General features: G+C 41.1%; 1 protein-coding gene across 1 annotated transcript in view; it reads right to left on the reverse strand.

The window, feature by feature from the left end:
• SLX4IP (SLX4 interacting protein) overlaps positions 1-13,283 on the reverse strand; it is a 103,030-nt gene that overhangs the window by 89,404 nt on the left and 343 nt on the right. The gene's annotated exons all lie outside the window — the stretch shown is intronic.

The following is a 13,283-nucleotide window of genomic DNA, read 5'->3' on the forward strand; positions in this document are numbered from 1 at the left end:
TTGCGAAGTCGTGTCCGACCCATCGCGACCCTATGGACAGCGTTCCTCCAGGCCTTCCTGTCCTCTACCATCTTCTGGAGTCCATTTGAGCCCACGCCTACTGCTTCAGTAACTCCATCCAGCCACCTCATTCTCTGTCGTCCCCTTCTTCTATTGCCCTCAATCTTTCCCAGCATTAGGCTCTTCTCCAGTGAGTCCTTCCTTCTCATTAGGTGGCCAAAGTATTTGAGTTTTAGCTTCAGGATCTGGCCTTCTAAAGAGCAGTCAGGGTTGATCTCCTCTAGGACTGACCGGTTTGATCGCCTTGCAGTCCAAGGGACTCGCAGGAGTCTTCTCCAGCACCAAAGTTCAAAGGCCTCAATTCTTTGGCGCTCAGGCTTTTTTATGGTCCAGCTTTTACTGCCATACATTGCAACTGGGAAGACCATAGCCTTGACTATACGCACTTTTGTTGACAGGGTGATGTCTCTGCTTTTTAGTGTGCTGTCTAGATTTGCCATGGCTTTCCTCCCAAGGAGCAAGCGTCTTTTAATTTCTTGGCTACAGTCCCCATCTGCAGTGATCTTGGAGCCCAGGAAAATAAAATCTGTCACTACCTCCATTTCTTCCCCATCTATTTGCCAAGAATTGAGAGGGCCGGATGCCATGATCTTGGTTTTCTTAATGTTTAGTTTCAACCCAACTTTTGCACTCTCCTTCACCCGCAACAAGAGACTCTTCAGTTCCTCTTCACTTTCTGCCATTAGAGTGGTGTCATCTGCATATCTTAGGTTGTTGATGTTTCTTCCAGCAATCTTAATTCCAACTTTTGATTCATCTAGCCCTGCCTTTCTCATGATGTGCTCTGCATATAAGTTAAATAGGCAAGGCGACAGTATATAGCCTTGCCGGACTCCTTTCCCAATTTTGAACCAATCAGTGGTTCCGTGTCCAGTTCTCACTGTTGCTTCTTGGCCTGCATATGGGTTTCTCAAGAGACAAATAAGATGATCTGGTACACCCATCTCTTTAAGGACTTGCCACAGTTTGTTATGATCCACACAATCAAAGGCTTTAGCATAGTCAATGAAGCGGAAGTAGATGTTTTTCTGGAACTCTCTAGCTTTCTCCATGATCCAGCGTATGTTGGCAATTTGATCTCTAGTTCCTCTGCCTCTTCGAAATCCTGCCTGTACTTCTGGTAGTTCTCGATCCACATACTGCTGAAGTCTAGCTTGTAGGATTTTAAGCATAACTTTACTAGCATGAGAAATAAGTGCAATGGTGCGATAGTTTGAACATTCTTTGGCACTGCCTTTCTTTGGAATTGGAATGTAAACTGATCTTTTCCAATCCTGTGGCCACTGTTGAGTTTTCCAAATTTGCTGGCAAATTGAGTGTAGCACTTTTACTGCATTGTCTTTTAAAATTTTGAATAGCTCAGCTGGAATACTGTCACCTCCACTAGCTTTGTTGTTGCTCAGCTTTTCTAAGGCCCACTTCACTTCACATTCTAGGATGTCTGGCTCGAGGTCAGTGACCACCTCATTGTGATTATCAGGGACATTAAGCTCATTCTTGTATAGTTCTTCTGTGTAATTTTGCCATCTCTTCTTAATCTCTTCTGCCTCTGTTAGGTCCCTGCCATTTTGGTCCTTTATCATGCCCATTTTTGCATCATCTCTCCAATTTTCTTGAAAAGATCTCTGGTCCTCCCTATTCTATTGTTTTCTTCTATTTCTTTGCACTGTTCATTTAAGAAGGCATTCTTATCTCTTCTAGCTATTCTCTGGAATTCTGCATTCAATTGGGCGTATCTTTCTTTTTCTCCCTTGCCTTTGGCTTCCCTCCTTTCCTCAGCTATTTGCAAAGCTTCCTCAGACAGCCATTTTGCTTTCTTGTATTTCTTTTTCTTTGGGATGGTTTTGGTTGCTACCTCTTGTACAATGTTGCGAACCTCTGTCCATAGTTCTTCAGGCACCCTGTCTATCAGATCTAATTCCTTAAATCTATTTGTCACCTCTACTGTATATTCAACAGGGATATGATTTAATTCATACCTGACTGGCCTAGCGCTTTTCCCTACTTTCTTCAGTTTAAGCTTAAACTTTGCAACGAGAAGCTCATGGTCTGAGCCACAGTCAGCTCCTGGTCTTGTTTTTACTGACTGTATAGAGCTTCTCCATCTTTGGCTGCAGAGCATATAGTCAATCTGATTTCTGTGTTGACCGTCTGGTGATGTCCATATGTGGAGCCGTCTCTTGAGTTGTTGGAAAAGAGTGTTTGCTATGACCATTGTATTCTCTTGACAAAATTCTATCAGCCTGTGCCCTGCTTCATTTTGTACTCGAAGGCCAAACTTGCCTGTTATTCCGGTTATCTTTTGGCTTCGTACTTTAGCATTCCAATCCCCCATGATGATAAGGACATCATTTTTTGGTGTTAGTTCTATAAGTTGCTGTAGGGCTTCATAGAACCGGTCAATTTCATCTTCTTCAGCACCGGTGGTTGGGGCATAGACTTGGACTACTGTGATATTGAATGGTTTGCCTTGGATTCAAACTGAGATCATTCTGTCATTTTGAGGGTTGTATCCCAGTATTGATTTTCCTACTCTTTTATTGACTATGAAGGCTACTCCATTTCTTCTGAGGGATTCTTGCCCGCAGTAGTATACCTGATGGTCATCTGAATTAAATTCACCCATTCCTGTCCATTTTAGTTCGCTGATACCTAAGATGTCGATGTTCAGTCTTGTCATCTCTTGTTTGACCACGTCCAGTTTTCCTTGATTCTTGGATCTTACATTCCAGGTTCCTATGGAGAAAAAATCTTTACAGCATCGGACTTTCCTTTCACCACCAGACATATCCACAGCTGAGCGTCCTTTCGGATTTGGCCCAGTCGCTTCATTCTTTCTGGCGCTACTAGTACTAGCTCTCTGCTCTTCCCCAGTAGCATATTGGACGCCTTCCGACCTGAGGGGTTCATCTTCCAGCGTCATATCGTTTTGCCTTTTGGTACTGTCCATAGGGTTTTCATGGCAAAGATACTGGAGTGGGTTGCCATTTCCTTCTCCAGTGGATCACGTTTTGTCAGAACTCTCTGCTATGACCTGTCCGTCTTGGGTGGCCCTGCACGGCATAGCTCATAGCTTCATTGAATTACGCAAGCCCCTTCGCCACGACAAGGCAGTAATCCATGAAGGGGAAACTGCTATTTTAGGGGATCTAAAATTATTACAAAGCACTAATTTATAGACTTGTAACTGCTATCCTGAAAACCAGAAGCATGATCTCTGCTTTTCCTTCTTTTCCTGAGGATAATGAATGCACCAACCAATCATTTTCCTTTTTTTATAAAAGTTTATAGACCCCATTTGGGGGTCCAGAAGCATTCTTGAAAAATAAAGAAGGATCAGGCATTTTGCTCTGATAGGAAGCAAACCAGCTTTTTAATTTAATGCAAAAATGTCAAATAAGGCAGGGAGTCTTGTGGACAGCAAAAAAGGTTTTCTCCAAGCACACAGGTGCCCATGGATGCCATGTTGGAAATCTCAGCATTACCGGTAGGTAATTATGCATTTTATGCCACACTTAATTAAGCCCTAATGCCCAAGAGACAACAGGAATTCCTTTCAATTGTGGACACAAAATAACATGACACAAATCTTTTCATCCTTATGCCTTCAATTGTTAAAGAGAACTGGGCAGAAAGTTATCATCTAAGGGCTTAATTTTCTGGATTTTGTCAAGAGAGCTAAGCCCCAGCAAAATCCTAATTCATTCTGCTAACCCTTGAAAAGAGTCGCAATGACCGATCTCAACCTAGACACCTATAGAGACATCATACACATCTGCAAAATAGATGTCCCTGCTGCATATAATGGTGCTATAAGGACAAGAGTCAAGGTCAGGAGCAGATCATCACCTTTAATTTGCCTGTAAAAGATGAATGCAGTAGGGTTCTGTATAAATAAAAATCTAGACCAGATAAATAGAATAATGCGAACCTTCACATATAGAAAACTAGAAAATGCGAGGCCACAATACACTGAGTTCTCATGGATGTTTTTTTAATACACCCTCATTTTCTCTTTACAGAGAAGCATACAATTCACGTCTCCAAGCATTCAGATCTACAGTACAGGTACAGGATGATCAAGTCACTCAGATCCAATTATTTTCCCCACATGCAGAATCATGATCTGCATTTAGTAACAGGTGATACATTGCATCCATACTTCAATGCACAAATACCATTTTCCATATGACAGGTTGAGCTGGATAGATCCTTGTCAGGTTTTCAGGTTGAATTGTCCAGATGCATTTGAGATAATATGAGTAATCAGTTTGCATCTGGTGCCCTCTAGATATGTTTGCATAGTATTACGTGATCCCCTATAAACAGCAAATTCATTTCCAAATGTGGTTCTTTCCATAACTGAAACTGGGATCTCAGGTTTGAAGGATTCCAGGAGTTATGAAAATATAAAAGATTTTTTTATAGATAGGAAATTAAAAAGATAGCATGCTCAGCCTCCAGAAAATATAATTTAAGAAGAAGAAAAACATTAGAGAAGAAATCATATATCTTGGAAGAGTACAACTTAAAGAAGAACACTTCAAACTTCAGATCCCTTTTATTATTTGTAAATCATCTCTTTTCTCCTGTATTTCCTTTTTAACAGAAAACAGAGATTAGCAGAGATTTAACAGAATCTCTTTGTAGATTGCAAGTAGATGGGCAAGTTCATCTGTCTCTACAATGTATATAGCACTGCTATCATTTAATGAATAATTAAATATAACAACACTGAGGGCAGACATAAAGGTGGATTTGATGGGGTTAAAGTTGGCTGCATTCCAATAATCAAACTTTGACTTTAACAAACCACAAATCTTTAAGTATATGGATAAGCTTCTGGCTTCCTTCATGCATGTTTCAGTTACTCAAGGCCTGCAGTTTTCTCTAAACTGGGAACCATGGTTACATTTTCTAAACCAGGGGTGTCAAACTCAATTTCATTGAGGGCCGCATCAGCATTGCGGTTGCCCTAAGGGGGCCGGGTGGGTATGGCCAGGGTGGGCGTGGCCTACTGGGTGGGCGTGGCCAGTGTGTGTGTGTGGCCTACTGGGTGGGCGTGGCTAGTGTGTGTATGGCCTACTGGGTGGGCGTGGCCAGCTCTACATCGTTCGCATCAAGGGTGCCTATGGGGGCCTAGGCAGGAGTGGGACAGACCTGAGGGTCTCTGGCAGAAGGAGGGTCTCTGGGCCAGGGCCAAGGCAGTGGGGGCCATTCCCTCACTGTTTCCAGGATGGCTTCGTGGGCCACATGAAACCACTTCACGGGCCGGATCTGGCCCCCGGGCCTTATGTTTGACATGTCTATTCTAAACCATCCAAGATATGAGATCACTGTTTAAACTAGCTCCGAAATCCCACTTTGTTTGGAAACAATACATGTTCATTCTAGTTCCTGTGAAACAGATCTGCCTACAGCATTTCATGGGAAAAGGATAGCAAAGAGACTGCCTAGAGGACATGACATCTTTGCATTCCTCAGTTTATTAATTTGAGATTTGATTCCTGTATCTCTAGCTAGCCTCTCCTTTTCAGCATTCCATATCTAAGTATAAGAAAATCTTCCCATTTTAGTTGCCTTCACGGCACAACAGCATCACCTAGTGTTTGACAGAATTATTCCTGCAAAGATTTTAACAAACAGCATTTCTTCTGTATAAGTAATCATTCTTCAATTGTCTCTTCCTCTCCCCTTTTTGAGTGCTTTTATTCTTTTCCGATTTCTTCTCCATTTTCCGATTTCCTTAAATAATATTCTGCATGAGTTTAGAGTGCAAAATCTACTTTGCATCCATTAGTTCTTACTGCCACATTAATTTACAACAAGGGGAGAAGAAATTTTCTCATACTTAAGACGTGAGACTGAAGCTGAAACAAAGATGGTGATATTGGAAGAGCGGGCAGAAAATTTAGGGTCTGTTCTGTCAGATACAACGCCACACAGCTTTAAGCAAGACTTTTCCCAAAAGATCCTCTTTTACAAAATGCAAGTTTTGCCAGCTCCTTGTAGCTTGCCTCTAAACAATCACACGTGCCCCCTTTCATTGATAGCTTAATGGAAGACATCAAAGCAAAGCTATTTGCAATAACTTTTCTGATACCCTTCAAGATAGGTAGGGAAAGTCAATCTGGAATAGCCTTGCCTGAAGTGCCCTAAGATGTTAAGATTTTCTGGTGACTGGATACTTCTTTCTTGTCATTTCTTGAAACATTCAGTTCAACAATTGCATAGTAATTCAGTAATCAAGAAGGAGGTGCATTTCATAAGCTGAACCAGTAGCTACGTGGGATACTTAATATTGTGTGTGTAATTTTATTTGATTTATAGTCTGTTATCTTTTAGAAGCTCAATACATTATACCTAGCATCCCCTCCTATTTTTCCTTACATCAGTCCTATGAAATAGGTTGGACTGAGAAGCTGACTGGCTGAAAGTCATCTAGCCCAGGGCCTTTCAACCAGTGGTATAGGTACCACCTGTGGTACATTGGCACCTGGCAGGTGGTATGCATGTCACTGCGTTTTTTCTGTTTTGTCAGCTCAGCATGTCTCACTCTGTTTTTCTGCCAGCTGCATAGTAATCTTATCAATGTAACCAAGGTGATTGTCACATGTCCAGCCATGTTATGGTTTCAATCCGTTTTGTGCTATTAAGTGTGCATGTCTACAAAAGTTTTCTCACTTTACTTTTTTTCTTCTCTTTGATTCTGTCTGATGAGAGGATGTAGTCCGTTAAGTTCGTTCTTTGTTTTTCCAATTAAAGTTTTATATACAGTAGAATATGCCTCGGGCTTCTTTATTTTTACCTGATGTTTACCATGCGTCAAATGAACCACGGTTCATCACCCTCTGATAGGGAAGTATTGTTTTATTTTCCCTGACAATGCAACTATCCTAGAAAAGTGGTAGCAGGGGAGGGGAATGAGCTGAAACAGTGGCAGCACCACACAAGCCTGAGCGAGAGATGGCTGGAGCTGCAGGGCTGTCAGGGCTCAGTGGAAGCGCCAGGATCAGCGCCAGGCTCCAGCAGGAGCTCGGGACTGATCCTGGCGCTTCTACTGAGCGCAGAAGAAGCGCCGATCAGCCGGAATGTTGCAGCATCTCCAGGGTCTTGTGATTTACATTCAGATGCTTGGCAACTGATTCATATTTATGATGGTCACAGTGTCCCAGGGTCATGTGAAGTGACCACAATCTGCTGCAATCACCCAGCAGATGGGGGGGAATAAAAACGAAACACCCCCCACCCCACCCCCACTGCCAATCCTCAACAGAACTGCTTACAACAATGAAATCCTCAGACAAGAGGAAGAGCGCCGCCGGGTGGGCAGGCAGGTGTCTTGCTCAGCTGTGGCTTGGGGGGGCACTTTTTTCAGTGCCATTGTAACTTCAAACAGTCACTAAGCAAACTGTTGTAAGTCGAGGACTACCTGTACTTCATCACTTTTTTCCTTTTTTTTTTGGTCATCAAGTTTTTGACATCTTGTTAGGCGACTGGTGGTACTTTAGGATATGTTGCCATATCCTAAAAGTGGTACAATGGGTGAAAAGGTTGGAAAGCCCTGATCTAGCCAGCATCGATACCTCGAGTTTTCCTAGTCAATAAACTTAGCCACCATACTGCCCTGAAATTGTTTGCAGATGTATATTCATTTATGGATGCCTGCATGTGAACCCAGACAGAAAATTTTATATTGGGATAGCTACAGAAGCAAATTCAGGCATTTGAGGAATAAACCTAGGTGGGTTTGATTTAAAATTAATTATCCTATTTCATCCAGCTAGCTTTTTGCAGCAGTCAACACAGATTTAGTAAAATATGCATTTCTAAATGCTGTTTTAAAACAACATTTTTTAAAAAAATCAAGAAGCAAGCAATTTCACGAAACAACGAAAAGCAACAGGTGAATTAATGCATCTTCATTTTTCTTCTACTTCAATCTGGGGAAAAAGTGTTTCCATTTTTTTCAGTTCACAAACCGTTTCTCAATTTTGAACAAAATTAGGCTAAAGGAAAAAACACACTTTGAAGTGGGAAAGGAAGGAAATGCTGTTAAAATGCTTTACTGAATCCAAATCTTTCCATTAATTCTTTACTATGGCTTTTTTAAAAAAACCCACAATTTTCAACTATTTATTTCTTGACTGAATTACCGTACTTTTTGCTCTTATGTTCATAATAGTTTATATGATCACTGGATAATTACTGAATGTTCAGGTCCTAATCAACTCCTTGCCGCCAGCTAAGGATTAAACCTGGTATTAAACCCTAAGAATAGCAGTAGGAAAATGAGCCTGACTGCACACCATTTTTAGCACCTGCAGTGCAACTCTGTCATTGCCTGATTCTTTTTTCAAGGTGACACTTGGTTCCATCCAAGCTTCCACAACAGCAGAAATAAAATAATTATTTCACTGCTCTTTAATCATGGCCCCCAAAATAGACTCAAGGAAAGTAAGCCAAGGTTCCTTGTTTCCCTTTAGCTCCAGTAAACAGAATTCCATTTTTATCTTTATGATCTGCAGGACCATCTTTCCCTAACAAAATCCTACCAGGTCAGTTAGGGTTGGCATGCTCCTTGTCCCTTCCCTTGAACATTGCCTCTTCTATCCTTCTATCCTCTCCCACATAAAACATTTGTGGAGTCTTGGGCCGCTATATTAGGAACTCCAGTTTCCGTTTATAGGAAAATGTAGTTATTTATTTAAAACATTTATACCCATTCACACCTTACATAAAGCTCCCAATCAACAATTAAAGCAATATCAATAATAAAAGGGCATGGTTTCCAAAAACCATTGAAGACATAGCTTTTCCTCCAATTCCTGGACGAAGGTGAGGTGAAGCAAGAGGATTTAATGATAAACCGTATGTTGGAAGTTTAACTTTGTTGCTGGTTTTTAAAATTTATGGTTTTAATATATTTAATATGGTACCACGCCCTTTTATTATCCTTCAGTATCTTCAAAGCAGGACCAGCTCTTATAATGCTGTTTCATTCAGGTAACCATGCCTTACATTTGTTTGGCATGACATTTTGTGTGTTTTAGTGGGTCTTAATACTCACACATAAGAATTTCATTAAAATATTTCCAAATGAAAGCTGTTTCACAGCTTACTGCCATGATGAGGGTTTTGGATAACAGAGGGTAAGTTTCATGACCAAAAACCAGTCAGGTCCCTAGTATTTCAGCAGTATGTTCTACCCTTTTGTTTGTTTTCTGTCCCTTTCATTTACATCTCATCTCTCCCCTCCTCGTACAAATCAACTCCAACTTTTAGTGCATTATTAGAAATCAATTTGCTACCAGATTAACGTATCAGTCACCTACATATTATACAGTAGAATAGAATACAAGTATCTCAGCAATATATAGGGATGCGGTGGCTCAGTGGGTTAGGATGCTGAGCTTGTCGATCAGAAGGTCGGCAGTTTGGCAGGTCGAATCCCGAGTGCCACGTAACAGAGTGAGCGCCTGTTACTCGTCCCAGCTTCTGCCAACCTAGCAGTTTGAAAGCACATAAAAATGCAAGTCCCCTTCATGGATTACTGCCTTGTGGGCCAAGAAGCAACAGTGAGAACTGGACACGGAACCACTGATTGGTTCAAAATTGGCAAAGGAGTCCAGCAAGGCTGTATATTGTCACCCTGCCTGTTTAACTTATATGCAGAGCACATCATGAGAAAAGCAGGGCTAGATGAATCAAAAGTTGGAATTAAGATTGCCGTAAAATATATCAACAACCTAAGATATGCAGATGATACCACTCTAATGGCAGAAAGTGAAGAAGAACTAAAGAGCTTCTTGTTGCGGGTGAAGAAGGAGAGTGCAAAACTTGGGTTGAAACTTAACATTAAGAAAACCAAGATCATGGCATCCGGCCCTCTCAATTCCTGGCAAATAGATGGGGAAGAAATGGAGGTAGTGACAGATTTTATTTTCCTGGGCTCCAAGATCACTGCAGATAGGGACTGTAGCCAAGAAATTAAAAGACGCTTGCTCCTTGGGTGGAAAGCCATGACAAATCTAGACAGCACACTAAAAAGCAGAGACATCACCCTATCAACAAAAGTGCGTATAGTCAAGGCTATGGTCTTCCCAGTTGCAATGTATGGCAGTGAAAGTTGGACCATAAGAAAGGCCGAGAGCCAAAGAATTGAGGCCTTTGAGCTATGGTGCTGGAGAAGACTCCTGTGAGTCCCTTGGACTGCAAGGCGATCAAACCGGTCAGTCCTAGAGGAGATCAACCCTGACTGCTCTTTAGTAGGCCAGATCCTGAAGCTAAAACTCAAATACTTTGGCCACCTAATGAGAAAGAAGGACTCACTGGAGAAGAGCCTAATGCTGGGAAAGATTGAGGGAAAGATAAGAAAGGGACGACAGAGAATGAGGTGGCTGGATGGAGTCACTGAAGCAGTAGGCGTGAGCTTAAAGGGACTCCAGAAGATGGTAGAGGACAGGAAGGCCTGGAGGAATGTTGTCCATAGGATCACTATGGGTCGGACACGACTTCACAGCTAACAACAACAAAAAAAATGCAAGTAGAAAAATAGAGACCACTACGGTGGGAAGGTAACAGCGTTCTGTGCGCCTTTGGTGTCTAGTCATGCTGGCCACATGACCACGGAGACGTCCTCGGACAAGTGCTGGCTCTTTGGCTTTGAAACGGAGATGAGCACCGGCCCCTAGAGTTGGAAACGACTAGCACGCATGTGTGGGGGACCTTTACCTTTATCTCAGCAATACCATTCTGAACATAATTTCTATATTTGTTTTAAAGAAAATCCATTAAAATTTCCATGACTCAAAAATCATAAAAACCCTACCAAAAGATTAATAAGACTGCTATAAAGAGAAAATTAATTATAAGGGTTGGCATAGGCATGACACTACCTGCATTGGAATTGGATTAGGATGACCTAAAACATGCATAAAGTAGCCAGGGGTTCTAGGGTGGGAAACAGCAGAATGGGAAAGCAATTGGCAGTAGAACATAGTAGTAGCTAAGCAAACTAAGGGAACAAGAAATTTAAGGGTAGCAATGGGGGATGTGGACATATGTCATGCTTGAATTCAAGTGCAGTCATGGCTAAGTATAATTGGATAAAGCAAGTAGAGGTGGACTTATGCACAAACTACATGATAGAAGAGACTGTACATCTGGGGTCTTCAGACTTGGGCCTTTTATGACTTGTGGACTTCAACTCCAGAATTCCTCAGCCAGCATGCCTGGCTGAGGAATTCTGGGAGTTGAAGTCCACAAGTCATAAAAGGGCCAAGTTTGAAGACCCCTGCTGTAGATGAATAAAGCTTGTCAGTTTTGCCCCATTCAATTCAGACGATCAGTCTGAAATCTCTTATGGCTGAAACTTGGAACAACCAAGGTGATCCCTGCACAGAACAAAATAACATTCCCCATTTCCTGCATGCCACTAAACTAAATTTAAACTAAAATCAGATCTATAAGGAAAACTTAAAATTCTCAAAGTTTGCATGAAACAAATTATAGGGTTTGCAAATGTGGGAAATTAGGTGGCTCAGAATGATCATTTGCTGATTACAAGTTATATTTTTCAAGATTGGACCATAAAAAGTAATATCCTCAAAAAACCTCATGAACTCAATAAATGATAGGAATGTACTTATTAAAAGTATCTTGTGAACATCAGTGTCACATGGGTATTTGGCAATTATTACAGATGCAGCATGGAAAACACTGAAGAATTTCAACAGCACTTGTTGAAGTGTTAAGTGCCACACCAAGTTTGAAAATAGTACTATTGCAATTAGACTGCACTAATGGGGAAAATGGAAGAAAGTAGAATTAAAGCACAGTTAAGTGCAAAGAGTTGTATGATGAGAATTCTGTTTATTGCCATCATCTAATTCAAGGAATATAAATGCAAGCTCTTCACATAGTAACCACTGGAAACACAATAGTTTCAGATGAATTATATAATAGGAAATAACAGGTGAAATGTATCCAGGTAGTCAAGATACTTCGAGATACAAACTGTAGAACTGACCACAAATTCCTGTGGTCTAATACTTATATAGGTTAAACTTTGAAAAGTAAATAAGCTAAAAATGTTTCAACCTGAAACACATACAGGTAGAATAAAATATCAATGTAAAGAACAGATTCAATATACTTTTGTTAAAGGGCACCTGAGAGGCTATCGGAAGAGATAAAGGTACCTTGAGCTCATCCATATATCATCCAACCAAAGCACACTTGTTTTAATGCCATGTTTTCATAATGCCTTCTTCTCGTTCCCAGACCATAGTGGAAGTAGTGTCAAGCCATCTTTACTAAGTAGTAGAGGCATAGTAAGGAAGGCATTTCTTCCTTTTCCCAACTCTATTATCGAGTTGGGAATTTTGATTTTTCCACTACGCATGACAATTCCATGACATTGTGGATGGTTAAGGGATGAATCTGCCGATCTTCCATTGGCTACTTTAGTCTGCTGCAGGCACACCGCCTCTAGTCTAATGTTTGGCAACTAACCTCTGTGGTAAATGCCCCCTCCATAGTCATTTACATTTGGGCAAGAAGAAAAATACTATAAGGCACCTGACTTCCACAGAAGCATTTGCTCACTTAAAACTTTAAACTTTCAAGAGACACCTTGATCTGGTTTTCTTTTTTTAATGTTCTTTTGACAGTTAGGTCTGTGTTTTTTCAAGAAGTGCAGTAGTAGTGCCAAGAGGACCTTATTACTGTAGCAAGGCAGGGTTTAGCAATTGGGAGCAAGCATTTCTACTAGCTCAGGGACAGATGGATGGCACTTTAACAAGGCCTTCTTGCTGTGCCTATTGTGGGAACTGAAGCAGAAAATAAAAACATTTAAATAAAATTTAAACATTTAAATAAAATTTCAAACAGAAAAAGATCCAAGTACCTTTTAGGACAAGGTTTCACCACAGACAAAAAAACAAGTGGGGAAATCCAGATAGCGCAAGGTTTGTAGGAAGATTAGTGGGGGTCAGTTTCAGATAGGGATTACCTTAAGTTTCTGCTTAACCAACAATCTCCCCAAATCTGAATTTGCTTAGGGTTCAACACCTTAGAAAGCAGCTGTAAGGCTCTCCTACCTTCAGCTGGCATAAAGTCATCTCAGCATTTCACATATGTTGCATGGCCGCACACACATACTTAGTACAATTCTATACGGAGTGTTTACAACGCCATTCTTGGCAAAGGTAACAGTCACA

Source organism: Vipera berus, assembly GCF_964194415.1.
Source record: "Vipera berus genome assembly, chromosome: 1".
Lineage (NCBI taxonomy): Eukaryota > Metazoa > Chordata > Lepidosauria > Squamata > Viperidae > Vipera > Vipera berus.